The following is a 24,604-nucleotide window of genomic DNA, read 5'->3' as shown; positions in this document are numbered from 1 at the left end:
GCTTGAGTATGTGAGTATTGTTCTACTCCAGAGTGATACCCTTTATTGTAATAATGATGACCATAGCTGATGAAGTTCTCTCTGAATGTCCTTCACCATCCAGCTAAATTAATTAAAGTTTTGGATTATTGTTAAAGCAACTGAACTGCAATGAGTCCCCCTCCAGGAAACAGCAGCAAGCCAACTCCAAGGTCAATATATGTAACAGGAAGGAGGGGCAGAGTGATTCTTCTCTTGCCAAAATCGGCTAAGACTTGCGGTCTGTATTTCCGACGCTCAAACAAGTTTCAAGTTATAATACCAAATAAGGGAATGTTAGGCAAAAATGTCAGGAAAGTCAAGAGAGAGAATGAACTAGGTCAGAGAAAACAAAATCTCAAGTGCAGAAATGTGTAGAAGAACAGAGCAACAATGGCCATTTCAGGCATGGGCTATTTCAACTTAGGGTTGGTTCAGAACACAGGCATTTTCAGAGAGGGAACATTTTCATCACTTGGATGTTTTCAGGTTTTCAAGACTAGCTACATTTTCAGCATTTGGCTTGATTTCAACCTGAGTAACATATTCAGCATGTTATTCTTTTCTGTATAGACTTGTTTTCAACTTGGGCACCAGGTATTCCGAACTTGCGTAGTTGTGCAGCAGCATGAAAGTCAGCCAGAATATTTTAGGGGATGCCGGACGATGCCTAGTGATCAGAAGAAGCTTTACAAATGAGAAGCTTAATACAAAAGAACTCTATAAACTCAAACAGAGTTGTCTTCTAGTGGTGCACTTTAAAAAGTCAGCAAGCAAGGGATCACACACACGGGTGAAGTAGATCTTGCACAGGCCTCATCAGACTTGATCTTGAGTATAGGCAGTGGGGGACCCCCTGCATAATTTTCATACGGACGACTCCTCACATTCAGCCAGCCCTGCATGCTGCAATAAACCTTTGTTTAGAAGACTTTCACCTTCAAAACCTGTAGAACTGGTTAGGTCACGGATTCATGTGCTCATTGCTCAATTTATCTGACTGTGAGGTTTCAGCGAGCCATGCTCCAAGGCCCAAGGTTTCAGAACAGTAGGAGCTGCGCAGAGTAAAAGAGAGGGTGGGAGCATGGGGTGCGGGGGGGGGGGGTGCAAGACAAATAGAAAGGTACACAGTGAAGGCCATGAAGAGTGAGGCAAAAAGAGTAAAGCACCCATAGAATGTCAGTCAAATGGAGAACTAGACCAACCCAGTGAGAATAAGTAATGAGGCAGGTAGCAATGGGAGCATAAGGGCAATTTTTAGGCCCTGCCGGTGCTGAGCCAGCGTCCTCTTACACCAAGATTGGTGAGAATCTGCACTTCTTTTTTCCATTTCAATTCCTGCTCAAATTCACTTTAGTCTCCTCCTTCCTGACTGTGATCCACTAGCGCTATTCCTCCTTCATTATTTGAGGCAAAATTACCAGCAGGGACAGCATTGCAGAGCGACTGGAGCGGAAGCTCGCAGGAGGCACTCCTAGCTAGTGTGCTGCACGGCAATGAACCCATCACATCCGTTTTTAATATTCACCTTAGAGAATCTGCATTACCTGTAAAGATGCCTGTTTTTGGACTGCTCGCTGCCCCAAGTGTGTTCCCAAAGATGCTCTTGTTTAAGACGCCCGTCTTCAACTACGAATGCAACATTTCCTGCATTTGAATGACTGGCTCATCTGTGCTCAGACCCGCAGTTTGAGCAGTCGGCAAAAGGGCAGCCAACACTTCACAACCCGGGGTTCTCTGTGAATTGGAAGAAATCCCAGCTTACTCAAACCAACTGGATTCCATTCAAAAGGAGCTGGGGTGGGGAGCTGTCTTTTCCTGGCTGAAGGTTCTAGCCATTTGGTTCAATTCAAAAGCCACATTGAAACATGAGCATGTGGACAAAATGCTGCAGTTTTCTTTCTAAGTTTCACAGGCTCCTCCAAGCCGGATCGGGCCAGGGGAACCCAGGAGACTCAAAGATGATGCCATCACAATCATAAATACAACAACGTTGTATTTGTAATTGCTGTGCATTTGCTTGTAGGAAATTCAAGGCAATTATGAAAACTCCGCCGGCAGCCGGCGAAGTATTTATGATTGCTCTACCTTTCATTTTACATTTTCTGTGCTTCCCTGGACTTGGGGAGCACCAAAAACGTAAAATGAGAGTAAAGGTAGCCTCCTCCATGTTCAACTCTGCTCTGACTGCAGTAAGCAAAAGCTCCCAGTAGGGGGCTTTTGCTGCTTGATTAGTGCCGCCAGGGCAGATCTTAACCTGAACAGAGGAGGCTGTTTGAAATGACTAAATGGATGCTCCCATGTAAATACTTTGAGCCTCGTTTGCTCAAAAGTTTACATAGGAACTTTCTTTAAAAAGGTGTTTAATATGTGTTTTTGATTATTGCCCATCTTTTGGGACAATACCATTTTAGAGTGAACTATTCCTTTAAGCAAAAATGGATCCAAGGGTATCCCGTAGGATACTGCACAACGTCATGCTGTCCAGAATATCAGCCAATGCCAAAGTCCTGACCTCAGACCACTAAAGAGACTTTCTCAAACTAGATGTACCTGTAACCTGCACAACATTACTTACCTTCCCAGAAGATGAAGCACCTATTTCCTAACATTGTGCAGACATTCCCTTATTGAATGCCAAATGTGTTAACCCATATCTTAATCACCCTAGTGCCCATTTAAGAGTCTCCGTTGACTGTCCATCCATCTTTCCCACTACGTGAGGTAAGGAAAGCTTGCAGGAATATCTGTTGCCTGGCTGTTTCAGTCTCTCTCAAGCGATGAGCACATGGAAGAGAGAAACCATCTTAACACAGTGTAAACAGGATACTCTGAAATGAATGCTTTGGCTACCTAAAGGATGAATTACAGCTTTCACATAGTGTCCCATTTTTATTTCAGCTCATCCAATAAGAACTACATATGCCTTTAAACATTTAGTTGGAGGGCAGGCAGAAGGCTGAGGATTTAACTCTTGCATTGGGCACTGAACACCAGTTGGCTCCAGTTATGAGGCTGACAAAGGAAGTATTCGGGTAGCCACACCAGCAGGGACCATTATGGTTGAAGGAGCAGTCCAAACTGCTTGGTGGTGGGGGGGTGATTTAACCAAAGTTGGTCCGGGTGATCAACATCTAACTATTATGGTGGGAGCTCACGTCAGGCATTTCCACCAGTAGTCACTTCGAGGAGCAGGAGTAGAGATTGCCCTCCGTTCAATGACATTGCACCAAAATACCTGAGCCCATTAGTGAGAAGCCCAAAATACCGAATTTCAAGAGCCGCATTTTACTGTATATATATATATATATATATATATATATATATATATAGGATACATTACTCACCGTAATCGTATTTCTGATGCTTGTATCTGCTTAGATTCACATGCTGTGCATAGGCCGACATCTAGTGGAAGCTGCGGAGTATTACAGTTTGTTTTTTCGAAACTCGAAAATGGGCGTCGACACAGGCGTGCCAGTAATACTATCCCTAGTGTGACGTCCACTGTACCCAAGATCCCTCACGCGTCTAGGATCCTCAGATTGTATTTTTTCTGACATGAGGAAGCATGAGGAGTAGCGTGAGTACAGATAATCCAAGCAGATAGACAGAAAGGTAAGACTACAAGCAATCATGCGCCTTCTCTCGGAGGGGAGGAAGGGTGGGTCGCATGTGAATCTAAGCAGATACAAGCATCAGAAATACGATTACGGTGAGTAATGTATCCCTTCTGAGGCTTGTGGAATCTGCTTAGATCACATGCTGTGCATAGATTAGCGAGCAGTACCAGAAGAAGGAGGTGGGATGTGAGAAGGGTCATGAGCAAACAGGTGTCTTAGAACCGCTTGTCCCACTTGTGTATCTGTCTTGGAATGAGTGTCAATGCAGTAATGCTGAGTAAAAGTGTGAATAGAGCTCCAAGTAGCTGCTTTGCAAATGGTGTCGAGGGGAACATTTGCAATGAAAGCCAGAGTGGCCCCAATGCCTCTAGTAGAGTGGGCTCTTGGCGTAAAAGGCAGAGTTTTTTCAGAAAGAGAGTAACACAGCTGTATACAGTTGATAATCCACTTCGAGATAGCACCTTTAGAGACGCGATCTCCCTCTCTGCCTGTAGCTACGGAGACAAACAGTTGATCTGTTTTCCTTAGCGGTCTGGTTTTATTTACATAGTAGAGGACCGCCCTACGCACATCTAGGGTGTGTAGTTTCACCTCAGCCGAGCTTTGCGGGTTCTGGAAGAAAGCCGGAAGCTCGATGGACTGGTTTACATGGAACTTTGATATAAATTTAGGTGAGAACCTAGGGTGTGTGCGTAAAACCAGTTTGTCCTTGTGGATAGTAAAGAAAGGATCCTGCACTGACAGAGCCTGAATTTCACTGACCCTTCTTATAGAGGTAATGGCTTCTAAGAAGGCCGTTTTATAAGTCAGGTGTTTGAGACTACTTTTATGCATGGGTTCGAAAGGGGGGCCCATGAGCTTAGCTAGCACCACATTAAGGTCCCATCCTGGCGGTGGGTTAGAAATAGGAGGGTGAAGTCTCTTTACTCCTTCCATGAAGGCTTTAACTACTGGTACTTTCCACCACGACACCTTGTTATGGGATGTGGTGTAAGCCGAGAGGGCTGCCAGGTGTACTTTCAGAGAGTTAAAAACTAATCCTGCATCCAGCAGGTGGAGCATGTATGTCACAACGTTGGAAGGAGTGCAATCAACTGGGTTGAATTGTTTATTCTGGCACCAAATAACGAATCTCTTCCACTTGTCAAAATAACAGTGCCTTGTGTTTGGTTTCCTGGATTCTTTTAGGATGTCCATACACCTTTGTGGTAAATTGAGATGGCCAAACTCTATGACCTCAGGAGCCATGCTGCCAGGTTCATTGAGTTGGGTTCCTGGTGCACTGTTTGACCTTGTTGCTGGGACAGTAGGTTGTACCAGGCTGGGAGATTGATGGGCTCGCACACCGCCATCCTGCGTAGGTGTGGAAACCATGGTTGTCTCGCCCACATGGGAGCAACTAGGATGAGCGTCATCGATTCCTTGTTCATCTTGTACACCACCTTCCTGATGAGAGGAGTTGGTGGAAAAGCGTACGCAAACATCCCTGACCAGTTCATCCACAGGGCGTTCCCTTGGGAGTCTGGCTGGGGGAACCTGGATGCAAATCCTGGGCATTGTTTGTTTTCGCTTGTGGCGAATAGGTCTATATGAGGGAGGTGGGTTAAGTTAATAAAAAAAGGTGGAGGGGTATCAGGGTAAGTCTGAAAAAAAAACAGGCTAAAAAACTAAATTTTGTATTTTGGTCATCGAAATTTTGTTTTCAAAATAATCACAAAGATCCCGTTCCACGAGATTGATACATAAATAGGTTTGCATTATCAGCTTTTCTCATCTATTTGAGGATAATTGATGCAAATCCTGAAAGACTATATAAAGTAGTGCAGGCACATTGTAGACAGCTTCTGTTGACCGGATTCTGAGCATCCCAAAGTAGGGTGTTCTCATGCTCACATCTAGAGTGGAAAGAATCTCCGAGCTGTTCAGGTTTACCATGGCGACCAGATGGTGCAGAACATCGGGAGAGAGCTGTCAATAAGACAGCTCTCTCCTTGGTTCCATGCAATGTGTGCCACCCGTTGGGTACCAGAGACGCTCTAGGACGAGGCTGCAGAGCAGAGGGAACAAATATTAAAGAATGTGTTTGTGAGAGACAATGGGGAGGGAGATCAGAGTAGGGGGCTGATGCAGAAAGGCAACAGGGGGTCATTAGGGTAACAAGAGTGAAATGGGACAGAACGTGGAGCAACACGAGACATTTGGACAGAATTGGGGCAAAAGTGAATGAAATTGGGGCAACACTGTCAGCAAGTGTGACAAGGGGCAGTAAGAATGATGGAGCAAACCTGGTTAATGAGAAATACCCTGTTGTAGGATTTGAGCAACAGGAGCAGCATGGGGCATAACTTAGGTAATGTGAGTCACATTTTGTAAATGAAAGTGATATGGGTAATAACTGGGGCAGTAAAAGTGGCAATGGTTAGAGCTAGACAGAGTGAGTGCCATGGGGCAGAATTTGAGCAATGAGAGTGACACTGAGGTAGTGAGTGTGGCATGGGGTAGTGGGAGTGACACTGAGGCAAATCTCACACAATGAGAGTGATATCGTTCAGAACTGGGGCAGTGGGACTAATATTGTTGCAGAACAAGGCCAATGAGCATCATAGTGCGAACCTGTGGCAAGTGAGATTATCATGGGTGTGTGAGAGGGGACAGGGTGGGTCAGTGCAAGTGACAAGTGGGCAGTATTGGGGCAGTGAGTGTGTCATGGAGAATAACTGGGACAGTGATAAAGAAACTGTGGGACGATTGGGGCAATTTGATTGGAATGGGGCAGAACCAAAGGCAATAAATAAGTTACATGGGGCAGTCTGTGTAAAAATGGGTCAGTAAGTGACATGGATCAGAACTAGAGCAGTGTGACATGGGCAGGCCTGGGGGCAGTGGGAGTGATATGGATCAGAACTTGAGCAGTGAGAGTGGTGCGGGAAATAACTGGGGTAGTGAGTGGCATGAGCCAGAACTTGATAGACATGGGACAATGAGATTTACACTCCATCAAACTTGTGGGGGTAGTGAGTGTGACACTGGGGCAGGACTTGTGCATTGAGAGAGATAGGAGTCAGAATGGTATAAGTGATAATTACACTGTCTGAACTGGGCAATAAAAAATAGAAGGGGGCTCAGCAAGGGACATTGGGGTAGAAAGAGCAATGAGTTATATGGGTCAGCACGGGGAAAAGTGCTATTGACACTCTCAGAACCTTGGAGTAAGAGGGACATGGGGGAGAACTAGGGACATTTATTTAACAAAAAGTGTTGTTACAAACGGCGCAGATTCTTTAGCTTTCGCTTTTTAAATATGACAGCAGCCTAACTAGGACATGCTATTTCATACACAGATTTCGCCATTCAGGGGCCGTCTGTAAAAGCTGCAGCCGCATTAAGAACTGGGCGACTCTACCACCATCATACTTTGATGACAGTCTTTACCGCTTGAGGTAAGACTCTACATGTTTACCACCATTTTTCAAACTAGTCATTTAAACTAGGTTCCTCATAGAACCCTTCATGTCGTTTCAGGTATTTACCTGTTTCCACACTGGCTAATCATATGCCAGCTTGTCATCCACACCAAGATGGATGCCTTTACTTAACCCAGTACTGGATAAGTCTTCGGTATGATTTACGCTCCATATACAAACGGAGCACCTTTTGTTCTTATAGTCAAGCATCTTTTCTGAGCTTAGTGAATTATTTAATCATTTTTCTTCGAGGTCATTCCTTTACTTACCACACTCCATTTGTCACTTATAGATAGAAACCCCGGGATTCCGATTTACTCCATCATACGTCCTGATGGAGGCCTGCACACAAAGCTGTATTCTACAGCTCACTTCTGGGCCGAAACACCTTAGTGTCGACGATTACACCATATGTGCAGTGCACAATCCATGCACTGCTTTGTTTTTGTTATATGTCCATTGAATTTGGTTTTTTGTTCACATTGTACCTGCATAACCTAATATGTTGTCCAATATCAGCAGAACTTGTTTGTTATCCATTTAAACCCAGCTCATTCCACTGGGTTATACTTACCTGTATTGTCTTCCCAATACTCCTGGGTACTCTATCCCCATATTTTGTCATTTATATGCTAATTAAATATATTAAGTTGAAACATGTGCCGTTATTGACTTTCATATCTGTTAGACTACTAGATTGGTGTGACCTCTCAACCTGAAATTTTGTTTTGTTTATTAAACTACACCCACCTGGGTTTTTCAGGGCATAGCCAGGTGTCCTTACATATACTCAGCGGTGACGCTGTAGAATCAAGGACCGACAGGCCCACCGATGCATCTCGTGAACTGGTTTTGCCATAGAGTGTTCGCAGATAGCTGTAAGATTAACTTCTGGGACCACCAGCATCAAGGATTGCAAGGTTGCCAGAGAACATGTGCCTCCCAGAATGGCTGTAACTGCGCATAGGCCAGTCCACCACAGACCCAGTATGTATCCATTAGGGCTGTGGGGCCAGTTTGAAGGTCGGGATGCTAAGTGTCTTGTCACAGTTCTTATTATTCCCCAAAAACACACAGCCCCTCCCACTGAAACACAGGGAGAATCAAAAAGATTCCATTACTTTAGTGGGTTTGTACTGGTCAAGCCATGTCCAACTTTTAACATACTTATTCCAATTCCAAATACAAAGACACGTTCCATTAATCTTTGATACTATTTCCTTAGACAGTTCATCCATGCCTGCCTCCTGCTCTGCACCCAATCAGGCCTACAACCCATTTATCTTTAAAGAGAACTGCTCCCTTCATCTGCAAACTAGGTCTGCATCACTGCAGCTGGCCCCTCACTATACTATTAGAACAGTGGACAGTGCTGTGAAAACTAACTTGTTTTTCCTGTCACTATTCTCCCCAAAGTCAACTCTCCCTTTTCCTGGAAGCTTGAGTATCAGCCAGTTTCCATTCACTTCCTTAGTCAATCCCTTGAAATTCACATAGGGGTCCTCATATATAGAAGTGTCAGCTCCCACTCACTGTATGGTTACTGAGTGTCTCTGGACCATACCTTGCATAAAGCCAGGTGCACTAAAAACACTGTGCCTCCACACTTGTGCTATTTCTTGTGATGTAAACAGTCTGGGTGTTTCTGTCACATGGGGGAGGATCAATGAGCAAACAAAACATGGCTCGCTCAATTTCTCCCCTCTAACCTCTCTGATGTGCCTGCACCACAAATTGCCATCTGCATGGCGATGCACATCACTAGGGCCGATCTGGTAAAGCATTTGGGTTAGTGACTTGTACATCTGTAGTGCTATTAACATTATACCATCGTCCCCCAGAAAGAAACCATATGAATTAGACCATGAAAAAAAGAGAGAAAACAAAAGAGCAAAATGATGCCAGGCATACATTTATTCATTACATTTTGCTCTTCTTGCATCCATGATGAACCCCTGTCCTTTTGCCCAAATGGCTGCATTGCGGTCATAGAAGTACACATATCCATTATCCCCTTTTCTCCATTTCCTTCTCCTCCTGCTGATGTGCTACCTTGACCGCTGTAGGAGTGCTGTATATGATCTCAAATGGTCCCTCAAAGAGTGTTCCTTACACTTCACAAAATTTCGAATAAACGCTTTTCCTGGAAGAAAGCTGATTATGTTGCTTCCTGCGATGAGGCCTATTGTCCTGATGAGGTGCCTGGAAGTGGTGATGCAAACTCGGGATGCTGGGATCCAACCTGGTGCGATATAAACTCAACAGATTTGTTAAGTTCCCCGAGCTATCCCTGAAACTCTTCTAAAACCTGCGCTGATTTGTGGCCATCAGAGGCTGTGCATGCAGGTGTGAGGAATGTGCAGCCTCATGCCTGTCACCATCTCATGAAGAGTAAGGTGATGATCTGACCCTGAGCTGTTTTGCAGCGCAAAAAGGGCAAGAGGCAAACAATATTACCAGGAGTGTATCAATGTAGCACACCATTTTGCCAACTTTTGCTTTAAGAAGCGGTTTAATCTCTCTACAACACCATTGGCCTGGGGTGGTAAACAGAGTACAACGTGTGCTTTATAACAAACTAAGATGCAACCTCTCTGAACATATCATTAATGTAGTGGGTCCGGTTTATCAGACCTGATAAAGTCACATGTGCCCCATCAGGGAAGTACTTTGCATACCAAAAACCTGGCAGCGCGTTTTGCATCAGGGCTGACACAGGGACCTGCCTTGATCCAACGTGAAAAAGGACAAAACAATAAGGCAATGATAATTACTGCACCGGTTAACGATGTCAATGTGGAGGTGTCAGAAGGGCCCTGATGGGTGGGGCAATATTGCTTTCAGAGCACACCCTGTAGTGCACTGCTGACAAATAATGCAGTTGGATTAAAAATCAGCAAGGATTTCCTGGAGGTTTGGGATAAACCATTCTTCCTGTAAATCTGCAGCAATATTGTCCTTGGATGTGTGCGCTTGGAAGTGCAATTGGTCATGGGCAATGGTGAGCAATGCTATGGGCATTACTGGTTTCCCTGAACTATCTGTCACCAAATCAGGTTGGGAGAGAGAGAGAACACCCTCTTTTAATCCACAACCTTTTCTTCCTGCAGTGCTTGTAGTTCGATGAGCTGAGCCACAGAAAGGGCATTGTAGTGTATTGTGCTGTCCACCTGCTGTAGGGGCAACTCAAGGAACAGGTATTCTGCATCATCTGTAGTGGCCATGTAAGCTGCTTTTTTATCAGCAGAGTCTGCTACACTATTGCCATAGGAAATGGGGTCTGTATTGTTTGTGTGAGCTGCACATTTCACAACCGCTACTGCTGTAGGGAGGTATACCACATCTAAAACACGTGAGAAGTGCAGCAGGCGCACTGGTGTGCCATCTTATTTTCTGTAACGTCTCCTGCTCCCCCTTCAAAGGCCTAAATGCACTGTAGATGTGAACTAAGTGGAGTCAGAGTAAATGATGGTAGGGAACACTCGAGATAAGTCTAATGTTCTTATTAAAGCCAGAAGATCTGCTGCCAATGCAGAAAAAACCTGTGTGGACGGGCACTCTTGCCAACATCGCACATTGTCCTCGCTCCATACCCACTACCGCTGCCCCTGTTCACCCGACCATCTTTCTGGTCAATGGTTGATGAACCATCAACGAAAAGTACCTTCCCTTCCTCGAGTGCGTCTTCCCTCATGTGTACTAGTTCATCAGTGCAGTCCTCATAAGTGGAGCAATTATGCACCAGATCATTAGCTTGTACTGGCTTTGCAACAAAGGGTGCTGGGTTGACAATGTGACACCTTACAATGTGAATGGAGGGGTTTGATAGGATGGCCTCATAGCCTGTTGCCCGCTGAATGGAGCGTGTGGATTTTGATTTTTCTAGGATGGGGAAAACAATGTTCTATGTATAGAGTTACTGGACAGCCCATCGAAATAGTGGATGATTTCTGTATAGCAAGCACTGATGCTGCCAGAGCCTGCTTGCACAGGGAATGTCCTTGCATCACTGGGTCCAGGAGACCACTGTAATAAGCCAAAGGCTTAAATCCAAGTGTTGTCTTCTGCGCGACGACAACCATGATCACATGACCATTGGAGCAGGAGAAGAAAAACTGCTTTCGATAATCTGGTGTTGCTAAGAAAGAGGCACTAATCGCCTTTTTTTGTTCCTGAAATTACTCTAGCATCTGGCCTGTCCAGACCAGAGGCCCTTTTGCTTTCTGTGCTTCCTTTAGCCCTTCCAGCAGTAGTTTGATTTATATTGAGTTGTCAAATATCCATACTCAACAACAGTTACATAACCCCAGAAATGGTTGCATCTGCTTCAATGTGGTGTGTTCTGCACTGTGGTAACCATTTATGGAGTTATCCTTCTACCTGCTGATATTATTTCCCCTATATACACAACATCTAGCTGACAGTACTGCAGTTTGTTCCTGTCCACTGTATACCCCTTCTCTGCGAATAGGGTCAGATGTTTTACTGAATCCTCCCAGCATTGCTTCTGTTACACTGAAAACTAGGTGGTGTGTCGAATCTAGCAATATGGTGACTGACGCACTGGAGGACAGCTTCTCTTACTTGGCCAGGGAAAGGCAGAAGCTACCCGACTCTGACCCTGGGGGTGGCTATCTGAGGGAGGATCACGTAGGAGAAGACTAACTCAAGAGAAGTAGGAAAACGCTGATTCAAAATAACCTTGCAGCCATAAGTCCACATGACACCCATGTACCTTTACAACATACCGGTATGGCCTATTGTTACATAGATACAAAATTCCCAACCAATCACCCCATTTACCTTCTCTCCCACCCCCCATTTTAGTACTGAGATGAGGAAGAGGTATGGAGCAATGAAAATGACCAGAAGCGGTAAGCCAACGCACCGCCCTAGTTTTTGGAAAATATGGACCAATGCCGGGAAGTTTAAAACTGCCACAGCTGATGGGGATCAGAGCGAGAAGATTTTCTGATGCCTGAGATGAGCCAATTGTAAGAAGCAGCATGGAGGCGGACTTGAACTATATGCGGGGGGACTGTACCAAAAGAAGGTTACCACTTGATGACGCTGGAATTGCCTAGAGCGAAGAAAAGCAAAGCGAGAGCTGACCAGTTGACAGGATGCACACCTAGTCAGCAGACCGGGAGAGAAGCAGAAGACGACGTGCAAGAACTGACAAAGACAACCGGCAAGCCCAGGGAGAGACAGATGAGAACATTAAGAAAATGGCGGTGACTCAGTACTTCAAAGAAGGGATTAATGCATATGCAAACAGTGTTACAGGTGGGTGGGAGGCAACATGCTGCTCTTAGAAGCAAGACCATGCAGATCAACAGAGGTTGTTATAAACATAAAATGAAATAAATCAATTAATGTTTGAGAGGAAGATTTGATAAACTTGCAAATAGTGTTAAGAGAGGGTCGGATCCCAACAAATGAAAAGAGGAATTAACACAGAGATAACCTTTGTCAAAAGTGGGTCAGTAACCCAATATTGGAAAAACATTGTCTTGTGGATGAAAGAAAAAGTGAATGGAGAAAGGAAAAGCCCTGCTAGGAGAGTAAACCAGGAGTGAGAAGAGAGTAAACCAGGAGTGAGAACCACGATTGTTTCACTGAAGAACGAATTGCCCTCTGCAAACAAACGTGCCAAAGAACACCTCTTGAGAAAGGACCCTACCGCTACAACAAGGAAGCCTTCTCCAACTCAGCCACCTCATACAAAAAAGCTATTATTACCACCAAAGCCAGCCTATACAATACTCGAATCTGTAAAACGAGTTCTAACACAAGAGAGCTCTTTAAGATTCTCAAGGAGCTCGAAACCCAGCCACCCCCCACCAGTTTCCCTACAGATAAAGCCCGGTGCTCCCTTGTTCAATCAGCCCTTACGAACAAAACTCAATCTTTGTAACAAAACCATTGTCAAGAAATCCCTGCTCCTCACTACCAAGGACACCCCTCCACCCAGTGCCCCACACACCCCTGTAGCCCCCCCCCTTTCAAATTGTCCCGTCTCCCCTTTTGACGTATTCATCACCATCTAATGCCTCAACCCTCCAATTGCATAGGTGACATCTGCCCGGCTAACCTCATCATGATCTGCGCAGACCCCCTTGCTCCCACCATCGCAAAATTGGTCAACGCCTCCTTCAACTCCCATACAGTGGCCAACTCCATCAAAGAAGCGTGGGTCACAGCACTCCTAAAAAAAATCCACCCTTGACCCCACCCATGGCACCAACTACTGTGCCCCATCTCCTGAAAATCCTCAATCGCACCACTTACTACCAACTCCAAACCCATCTAGAAACTAAGAACCTACTTGGCACCAGACAATCCAGCTTCAGGCTCAGACACAGCACGGAATCTGCCCTCCTCGACCTAAAGATCCAGCTTGATCACATCCGTGAAACTGGAGACCTTGCTTTCCTCCTCCTACTTGACCCCTCAGCTGCCTTCGACCTCGTTGATCACAACATCCTCTGCCAACACCTCACAGGCTCTTTCAACATATCACTTAAAGCAACCGACAGGATAAAGTCCTTCCTAAGCAAACAAACCTCCAGGGTCTTCAAGGGCACTGAATCAATGGATCCCATCCCTGTCTCCTTTGGCGTCCCCTAAGGGCCCTGCCTCTCGCCTACACTCTACAACCAAGCCACTCTTCGACCAACTGGACAATCTCAACATTCCCTACACAAACTTTGCTGATGACACGCAGGTCCTCCTTAAACTCACTCGCAACTACGAGCTTGACTCGACAATGTCAACTGGGTCTTCAGCATCATTTAAGCTTGGATGACCGACAGCCACCTCTGCCTGAATGATGACAAGATGGAGCTGCTCATTGTTGGCTCTCTATTGCCTCAAACATCTTGACCATGCTTTCACCTCATCAATGGTAGCATCACCTCCGTTTCATCCCATGCCAAAACACTGGGGGTCTACCTCGACGCTCAGCTAAACATGTCAAGGCTGTAGCCTTGTCCGCTGCTTATTCGACAAAACTGATCAACCTACCCAGGAAGTTCCTCAACACCAACAACTGTGTCACATTCGCCAGAGCCATTATAGGTAGCAGACTCGACTAATGCAATTCCATCCTTGCAGGAACCTCCTCAAAAAACCTTAAAAAACTACAACTGATCCAAAATAACACCGTCAGAGCTGTGTGGGGTTCGAAACATACTGACCACATCTCCAGTGCGAGACACAAAGTCCATTGGCTACCAGTCCAGGCATCAATTTTGAAATCCTGTCCATTACTCATCGCTGCCCACACAACACTGTTCCACCCTACCTCACCCACTGTATCTCCAAAAAACCCAACTTACGTAGCCTTTGCTCCTCCTCCTCTACCTCACTAACTACTCCAAGGTTCACCAGAAAAAGAGCAGGAGGAACTAGCTTTGCAGTCATCGCCCAATCAGTCCTTTCGCAAAACCTCAAAACATTTTTTACAAATATGGCTAAAAGCGCTCTTGCCTGTATCGTAAGTGTTTGCATGAGAACTGCCTTATGTTACCATGTTGGTACTGTGTCTCTCTAATGGACTGAATGTAATGTCTAGCGCTGTGATACCTCCGGCTCTTGGGTGCTATCAATAAATGAACTAAATACATCTTTTTAAAAAGACGTGAAGCAATATCCTGGCAAGAGAATAGACCAGGAGTGAGAAGAAAGTGAAGGGATTTCCTGGCAGGAGAGTAAACAAGGAGTGAGCCGAGAAGTGGACCTGAAATTGTGAATACAAAAGGGAGGATTCATACCTCTGTTGGGGATAAATAAAAAGGTCACAAAGGCCCTGGCAGGAGAGTATATCAGGGATAGAAAGAGGACCAAGTTTGACAAAGTGAACTGTGATAAAGTGACCTTTACACTACCAGAAGGATTCTAGGGGAGAGGGAGCCCTTTCCTGGTGGAACTTTCTTTTTTTGCACCTTAAGAACTTTACATTGAGAACTTTGAAAGAAAACTACAAGTACCAGAATGCCCTAGTACACACATTATACTGAGTTTAGAGTGTAAGGGTCAGTTTAGGATTTTTGGACACACGACTTTTTATTTTATTTTATTTTTTTACATCCTGACAGACACTCCTTAGTTTTGTTGAGGATGGAAAACCCCTCTTGGGATCATGGATAGACAGGATTCATTCCAACCCATTTTTATTTCTGGAAATAAAAGTTTATAAACAAAAAAGTATATGCCACTGTGTCAGAGCCTTACTCTTGATCCTTTACAGAGGTCATCCACGTATTTAATTACTGTGCTCTGTGTTTGTAAGTTCCCTAGATCCATTTGCAACACTCTTTTAAAAATACTAAAAGTGTGCTAATATCTATTGCCTCGGTAAGTAAACATGAGGTACTAACAGTCAGGATGTACTGGGATTAAAACAAAAAAAATTGAGATTCCAGTGAAGTATGTGGCTTCTGTGGAGATATTACACAGGATGGCGGCAGGGTTGGGAACCACTGGGAATTCTGCCTCTACAATGTTCTTCAACGGGCGCAAGCCCTGCACCATCTGCTTCTTTAGATATGGGATACTGTTTAATTTGGGGCAAAACTGCGCCTGGTTTCAATTTAATACAAACCAACCCTATGCTTTTGAGTAACCATACATCATGTGGGCTATTGGTCCACAAATCTGGGAGCACCCTTTCTAAATCTTACTGTATGTTTGATGGTACTGTGTTGGCAAGGAGCAGTGTGCAGTACTTCTCGGTGTTGTACTACCACCTGATAGGGTATGAAAATCTCAAATATCACCCCCCCTCCTCCCCCTTGTTCTTAGTGTTTGCGTCAGACTCATCCCTCAATGGCTGTGTTGGGTCGACGTACTAAACTGTGCATAATTCTAGGTCTTCCTTGTCCAGACGAAACAGGATGACCATGTCTGCTCTGGCGATTATTGCTTCTAAATATATTTTAAAAGCAGTACCGGGCGTCCACTCCAGCCGCAGAGCTGTTCGAAAAAGGAACTCTGCAGATATATGTAAATTCTTGTCTTTAAACCCTAGGATCCACCCTAACACAACAGTTACCCCATAGAGTAACACATCTAGGTTGAGTGGTACCCCTTGCGGTGCAGTGGGGACAGAGTGCTTGTATGACTGTGGCTGCTTCAGTATGGTACATGCCAGGCATGGAGCACACTATGCTTTCCGCTGTGAAGGAGATGGTCATGTACAGCTTGCTCATTAGGTCCCTACCCAGGAGGGTGGCTGGAGAATCTTGCAAATACAACAGGGGAGTCGTTACCTCCTGTGTACCCATGGTGATGGGAAAAAGACAGCAACAGATAATACCTGCAAGTCCATTATTTGGTCCGACATGGGGAACGAGCCCTCAGTAATACAGGATTTGGTTGCTCGTGTGTCAAATAAAAAAGAAAATGTGCCACCCCCTATCTTCACTCCTACATGGGGTTCCCTATGCAGGTCAGTTGTTACGGACAATACTGGGCACACTTCAGAAAGTGTACTCAATCATGGGAGTGGGAAAGGGTTGTCCCTGAGCATGCTTGCCCCTGTGTAGTGCATTACTGTGCCCTGCGGTAGGGCATTCTTGTTCCATGGCTGCGCAGGCGTCTTGATGCAATGTGCTGCTGGGGCTTGTACTTGCTGTGGTATGGGGCCTGAGGCATAAGTAGCGGTCCCCAAGGTCTGGGAGGCAGACTGTTGTGTGCTGTACTGGGGCTGTGGGGCATATTGGGGCGGTAGTAGGGCTGCTATTGGAAGGCTGGCGATACGTTGGGACGTTGTTGATGTAGAGCAATACTGGTCTGCTCATACATTCACGTGAAAAATTACCCATTTTCACACAGGACCAACATTGCTGGCCCATGAGAGGCCTCATACTCCCAAATCCACCCCTCTTTCTCTCTGGAAACCTATCTACCGTCTCACAACTATGGGTCCATCTGCCCACCCCTGGGAGTACCTTGCTCTGCCCCTAGTCCTGCAGAGGGCCCCACTCGGGTTGCCCCCCTCCGCAACACTGGTGATCACTGCCCTTTGCACACTCATCTTTGTTCATTTTTTCTGTACCAGCCTTGCCTCCATCTGTGTCTGCTCTGTCTTATCCCTTTCCTTCTCTTGTCTCTGCCTGCAATAATATACGTGTGCCTATATCTCTGACCATCCCTTTGCTTCTAGTCTAAAAATCTTGTTTGAATCGGTTTGCATGTCTGCAAGGAAACCCCCCATGCATTTGCATTTGCATTTGCATTTGCATTTGAATTTCTGTGTACTGTGGCAGTGGTTGTAGGTGTAACATAAGGGTCTGCTGGGCGCATGCCTCTTGGCCTTCCAGGCAAGGTATGAAGGCGTATTGTTAGAGAGGCATCTGTGGGTGATGGCGAGAATTTTAAAAGGAGATACGCGCACGGACAGGGTTCCAGTGGGCAGATCTTCTCGCCTCAGCGCTATGGTCATGCTTGCTAAAGAATAGGGCGGCACAGAGCATTGTTTTGCAAGACTTGTAATTTGGACAGATTTATTTCATGAGGTGCTGCAGAGTAAAGCATTGCAACAATCAGCTTCAATAGGACAAGAGCCTGTGCGATTGCGAGGACATTTTCCATGGAGAAGTAGGGGTTGCAGGCAGTAATGAGCTCTGTGGCATTGGCCGAGGTCAAGGACATGGCGTGTCATGGTCAGGGATGCACCGAGGTAGACAGACAATGTTCTTACAGAGGAGGCGACCAAAATAATGTGGGCATCAATGTTAAAGTGACTGAAGGCTACATCAAGCCTGGCAAGATGGGCAGGGGATCCAATGAGCAATTGTTCAGTCTTATCTTCGTTCAGAGGTTGTGTGAGGCCATCCAGATATGGATGGTTTCATATGACATGCATTACTCACCGTAATAGCATTTCTGATGATTGTATCTGCTTAAATTCACATGCTGTGCATATAGTCCGACATCTAGTGGTAATCGCAGAGTATTGCATCTTTCTTTCAAAGATCAAAAGGGGATGTCGACATGGGCGTGACTAACACTATCCCTAACGTGACGTATAGTGTAACCAACATCCTTCATGCATCGAGGTCCCCCTGGTTGTGTTTTTTCTGCCGTGAGGGAGCCTTATAGTCAGCGTGAGCGAGTACAGAAGAGAGTAGGTGTAAGATGTCTATGTTCCTTCTACTCCAGAAGGGGAGGTGTTAGGGAGAATTCTCTTATAAGGCTAATTTCCCAAACCTAGTGAGTCCCTCAGCAGCTTTGCTGTGAGACTCTTTTCCTCCCAATCTTAGGCATGATTTGAGGTATGTCTGACTTTTTGTGTGCTTATGGGCATGGGGTATTTTACTCCATAGGGTATCATCTGTTTTTGTGTATGTGTTACACAGCACCCTCAGTGCAGTGACACAGGGGTGTCATAGTGACCCCCAAACATAGACTCCATACCCTGGGACTGACTACTGTCTCCCAGGGCATGTAAAGTCACCATTGACTTTACTAGTCCAAAATTGTGAACAGAACCAGTACAAACCATCATATTGTGGAAGTACTGGAAAGGGTTAATTCGATTGCCCCTGGGTCTGTCCCCCCTTGTCGAGTTTCTGGCTGGTGGCAGTGGTTACCACGCAAAATATTCCACCGGAATATTTCCTATGGGATTTTCCCATTGATTTTAAACGCACCACTTTTTGGTACAATGTTAAAGATACTGCCGATTTATTTATTTAATATTAAATCAACGGTTGGGTCTTTTTGCCAGAACTCTTTTCTAAAATGGCGTTCGTGTCCGTCTCTGTAACTTCAACCAAGATCGGGCCCTTTGTTCCACTTTTTGGCGGGCTTCTCCGCAGAAGCCCTCCAAATGGTGCCACTCTGTCTGGGTTCCACAGGATGCGTGGGGAGGGAAATTGGCACCCTGGACTGCGTTGCCTTAGCAACCCAAGTCGCACTCTATTCTGATTGGCCCAGTGGTGAGCCGTTGGCTCACCACTTAGCATGTTTGAGTGACAGCTAGGCTGTTGAATGGGGTTTTTTCTGCATAAAAGCAGGGCTTTTGGGACTGAAACTTCAGAAGTCGCCACAGGACCTAAGAATCCAAAGAGGGAAGAAGCTGAGCCATCTGCAACGACGACACCACCGGTGGAGCCCTGCTGCAACAAACTCACCGCTTTCCCAACAACAAGAGAAGATCTTCTGCTGGACGAGTCTTCTTCCTTTGAGCTGGTGGGATTAACCAGTTCGCCCCTTTCGCCTTCCAAAGACGTCTCTTGGTCGAATCGCCCGTGCCAAGCACCCCGGCGGCCGGATAGCCAAGCTTCACCACTTTGACCGTGAATAAAAGGAACGCACCTTTTAACCGATGAACTCCACGGCTGGTTTCATCCCTGTGCAGTGCATCGACTCCAAGTTTCCTCCTCGACAAGATCCTCTCTTCCCCTAGTCGAAACAACGAACTGCAACCGCTGCCAGGAACAACTGCCAACACCGGAGCTTCCTCTCTCTTTAAGGTACTGTGTTCTGGCTGGCCTCCCTTTCCACTGATTGCTAAAGGTGACCCTTAAATCCTTGGCTTTCCAACTGGGTTGGCCCCAGACCTAACTTTACTTCTTGAATCACCCCAACCTCTTTTGAACATTCTGCAAAGACTTTTAGTGCATTTTAAACTGTGTGATCTTGGGCACATTTCGCTTTGCTCCATTTAAAGTGGGCCTGGCCTATGAACTTTTGCTCTACAGTGTATTTTGCCTTTACTCCCTTGCTTTGAACTTCTAAAAGTGTTGGGAACTGTTTTATTTTTATGCCCTGCCTTTTTCTCTCCCTTTAACTTAACTATTGGAGTGCCATCTAGGTTACGCACTCACATCTGTTTTAACAAATAGTGGTGTTTTAACTCTGACTTGTCTAATAGTTATCAAGGGAGGTGTTTATACTTCACCTGACTGTTTTAACTTGCTTTTGATATAGAGTGCTAGTGTATTTCCTAAAGTGTGTTTTAAAAAAATAATCATATACTTTTGATACAAGGCTCTGGTCAATATTTGTTTGCTGTACTGTGTATTTAGCCCTATTGTGTATACTGTACATACTGCCCTAGTCTTCTTGAGGGAAGTCTGACTGCTCAGCCACAGCTACCAGGTAAATCTGGGTGGTGCAGACTGCTACCAATTGAGTTTACTGCTTACTCCTGTAGTCCTAATCATCTTGCAGTGTTCCCCAAGGGAACTGTACAGGATTCTGTCTAACAGGAGGAAGGGTGGGTGCATGTGAATCTAAGCAGATACAATCATCAGAAATGCTATTAAGGTGAGTAATGCAGGTTTTCTGATGCTTGTGAATCTGCTTAGAATCACTTGCTGTGCATAGACTCGCAAGCAGTACCCAGAGATGGTGGTGGGACGAGTGAAGGAACAATAGCAAAGATGTCTTAGCACTGCTTGTCCCACCTGAGAATCAGACTTGGAGTGTGTATCTAGGCAATAGTGTTGTGTAAAGGTGTCTACAGAACTCTAGGTTGCTGCTTCACAAATGGACTCAAGAGGAACATTTGCAATGAATGCTATGGTAGCCCCTGTGTCAAGAGTAGAGTGTGCTCTAGGCCTGAAGGGCAGATCTCTCTTGGCAGTGTGATGCAGTTTACGATCCACTTTGAAATAGCCGATTTGGAGACAGGGTCCTCTTCTTTAACAGCTGCCACTGAAACGAAAAACTGGCTTGTTTTTCTTAGTGGCTTTGTCTTTTCCAGATAATAGATAACTGTTCTCCTTTAGTGTCTGGAGGCTTCTTTCCGTCACGTTAGTGGGGTTCTGGAATAAGGTGGGTAGTTCTATGTACTGGTTTACATGGAACTTTGAAATACATTTAGGCACAAATTGTGAGTGCGTAGGACCACCTTATATTTTATTGAGGTGCTCACCACCAGGATGGCGGACTTGTAGGTGAGTGCTTTAAGGCTAGCCTTGTGCATTGGTTCAAAGGGAGGCCCCATTAGTCTGGTAAGTACAACATTCAGGTCCCACCCGGGAGCTGGGATGGAAATAGGGGGATGCAGCCTCTTTACCCCTTCCATAAATGCTTAAATTACTGGGATTGTCCACCACAAAACTTTATTTTGGGACATGGTGTACGCTGAAAGCGCAGCTAAGTGGACCTTTAGGGAATTCAAAACCAGAACTGAATCCAACTGGTGGGCTAGGTACAGTACAATATGTCTTGGTGTGCATTCAATAGGATTGATACCTTTGCCATTACACCAGATAAAGTGTTTTCATTTTCTAGAGTAGCAATGCCTGCTGTTAGGTTTCCGAGCTTCCCTGAGTATGTCCATACATCTTTTAGGGGGTTGGAGGTGTCCAAACTGTATGACCTCACGAGCCAGGCTGCTAAGCTGAGAGTTTGAGGGCATGGATGTAGTGTCTCCCCCTGGTCTTGTGACAGCATGTTGTAAGGGCACAGCAGCTTTCTGGGAGGGGAGACTGAGCCATGAGATGGGAGAACCAAGGTTGTCGGGCCCACATCGGGGCTACCAGAATCATCCTGACTGGCTCTTGGAGCATCTTGTGCACTATTCTGTTGAGCAGGGGAAACATGTTATCGAGAGACCGTTTCCCTTGGAGCGGTTTTGAGGGTACCGGGAGGCGTAATCTAGCCATTGTGCGTTCACCAGAGATGCAAACAAGTCGATCTCTGGGAAGCCCCAGTCGTCGAAGACATGGAGTATAATGCCCTTGTGTAGTCGCCACTCATGCTCTACTGGTAGGGGGAAGTCTCTGCCGAGTACGTCCGCCAGAAGATTGAGTTACCCTGGAACGCATTGTGACAGGAGGAACATCTTGTGTTTGAGAGCCCATTTCCATATGTTCTGAGACTGTTTGGACAGCCCTAGAGATTACTGTCCGTGAGGACTAGAACTGTCTTCCCCTGAAGGTGAGTTTGGAAAGCCTTCAGGTCCTTGAACACTGCTAGCAGTTCCAACAAGTTTATGTGATTCGATGCTACTACTGAGTACCACACACCGTCTGATGAAGGAGGTAAGCCCCACCCCCCACCCTGTCAGATGCATCTGTGGTGAGAGTGGCACCCACTGTGGGGTAGTGATGGCTTTCCCCTGCAGAACGTTTTCCCTTGACCACCACTGCAGAGACTGAACAAGGGCTGCTGAGACAACCACTAGATCGTCCCATTGTCCGCTGGCCTGACACCATTAGCTCAAGAGCCACACTTGCATGGGGCACATGCAAAGGCAAGCGTGTGGGACTAGGTAGATGCAGTAGACCATCATTCCTAACAGTCACATGTCTTTGCCTATGGTCACCTTGTGACTGGCTACATAGTGAGGGCTCTGGAACAGCATGTTTTGAACCCTCTCATTGGAGGGAAAGACGAGGCAGCCTTTGGTCAAAATTAGAGACCCCAAAAACAGTTTTACTAAGCTGGGGTCTAGACTAGACTTTTTCTCATTGATCGAGAACCCTATGCTGAAGAGATCTACTATCTTCTGGGTATTTGTTAGGCATGTTTCCTACGACCCTCTGTTATTAGCCAGTCATTGAGGTAAGGCTAGACTGGGATGGACTGCCTGCGCAGGTGAGTGGCTACTACCGCCAGTACCTTTGTGAACACCCGTGGAGCTGAGGCAACGCCGAAGGGAAGAACCTTGAACTAATAGTGGGTGCCCTCTAACATGAACCTTAGCTACTTTCTGTGCGCTGGCAACATTGAAATATGAAAGGATGCATCTTTCATATCGAATGTGGCCATGTAATCCCGCTGCAGCAACAGTGGGATTAACTCCTGCAGTGTTGTCATTCTGAATTTTTGCGGCTTGACATATTTGTTTGCTGGGTGCAGGTCTAAACACAGGGCGCGTGGTGAGATCCTTTTTGGGTAAAAGGAAGTACACTGAATAAATACCCTTGTTTACCTGTAGAATGGGAACGACTTCTACAGCGCCCTTTTTCAGAAGGATCTGCACCTCTTGCAGCAGGATGTGCAGGTGTGCTGGCGATAGGCGTCTGCTCTTTGGTGGGTGGTATCGAGGTAGCTGGTGGAACTCGATGCAATAGCCCTGGGTAACAGTCTAGAACACCCACTGGTCTGATGTGATCCCCTCCCAGGCGTGGATGAATGATGACAAGCGACCCCCAATTGGGGAGGTATGGGAGGGGACCCAAACCAGCGAGTCACTTTGAGGTGGCGGCCGGGGAGCCTCTTGGAGTAGAGTTCCTGCCTCTACCCTTGCCTCCAATGCTGACCTCTGCTGATACTGGCTGTTAACGGATGAGCCTTGGCCGGAGGACCAGGTGGTACTTCCAGAGCCATATTGTCCATGGGGAGACCGGGAGAAAGATTGCCCACGAAAGGAACAGCAAGAATCTGAGCTTCCCCGCTGGTGGAAGGTCTTGGCCATGATCTGGCTGAGTGATTTCAGCATCTCATGCTCTTTCTTAGAAGTCTCCAGGGCGTCATCGACAGCCTTACCAAATAGGTTTGAGTCCTCTACGGGTTTATTAATCAGAGAGGCCCAAGTCTCTGGTTTGAAGCCTGAGTGTCTCTTAAGTAGAGTCCCATGGGCTAGAGTGCGTCCAGCAGTCTCAGCAGCATCCAGAGTGTTCTTTAATATATTATGGGTCACCTGTCTGCCCGCAGTCACGACCGCCAGCAGGCGTGATCACGTGGGCTCTGGGACCTCTTGAAGGCCTTCCTGGAGTAGGTCCCATTGAACATCGCTGTAACTAGTGAGGAGAGTAGTATTATTAGCTATTCTGGTAGAAAAGGCTGCAGATGTACTAATATGTTTCCCTAAGGCATAACGTTTTTTGCAAACTTTATCCGGGGGCGCTTCTGCTGTGGACAGTGGAACTCCTGCCATCTTCCTAGTGGTTGCAACAACCAGAGAGTCTGGCGTGGCATGAACTTGTATATACATAGGGTCTGATGGAGAGGGGCCAACAATTTCTCAACCCGAGGGTTGACTGCCCTTGTGAGGGACGCTGACCATAAAGAAGGAGCCAGGCGTTTCTTTATTGAATTGAGTAATGGAAAAGCCTGACTAGTGGGAGGCTTCTCCTTGAGAATATTTTCAACAAAGGCAGATTCGGGTACTGGCTCAGGTGTAGCAATCTCAGTGATCAGCGGCTCTCTTTAGAATGGCATTAAATAACGTTTAGTCATCTACAGGTGATGACTGCCTTTGTTGAGGTGAATAAGGTGGATCTAGACAAATAAGGTCCCGGTCAGGTGTATGTGTGGGTGAAAGCCAAGGCCCCTGATCTACTGACTAATCCTGATCCCAGTCCGGGTCAGATGTGTCCGGATCAAAAGGATTGTCCTTGTATGTATCCTCCTGTTCTGAGTAATCCAAGATTTCCTCTCGGTGGACTTGTGTAGGAAATTGAAGCTTCTCCAATTATTTTGGAATGGGGCAGAAGTCCTCTTCCATAGGCCTCTTGGAAGTAATATATTTATTTAAGAAATCGATAAAATTGAGTCATCTTCTCCATATAATTCTTAAATCTCTGCCTAGTC

The sequence above is a fragment of the Ambystoma mexicanum genome, chromosome 1p (genome assembly GCF_040938575.1).
Source record: "Ambystoma mexicanum isolate Mex_15411 chromosome 1p, UKY_AmexF1_1, whole genome shotgun sequence".
NCBI lineage: Eukaryota > Metazoa > Chordata > Amphibia > Caudata > Ambystomatidae > Ambystoma > Ambystoma mexicanum.
Note: the sequence above shows the minus strand (reverse complement) of the source record.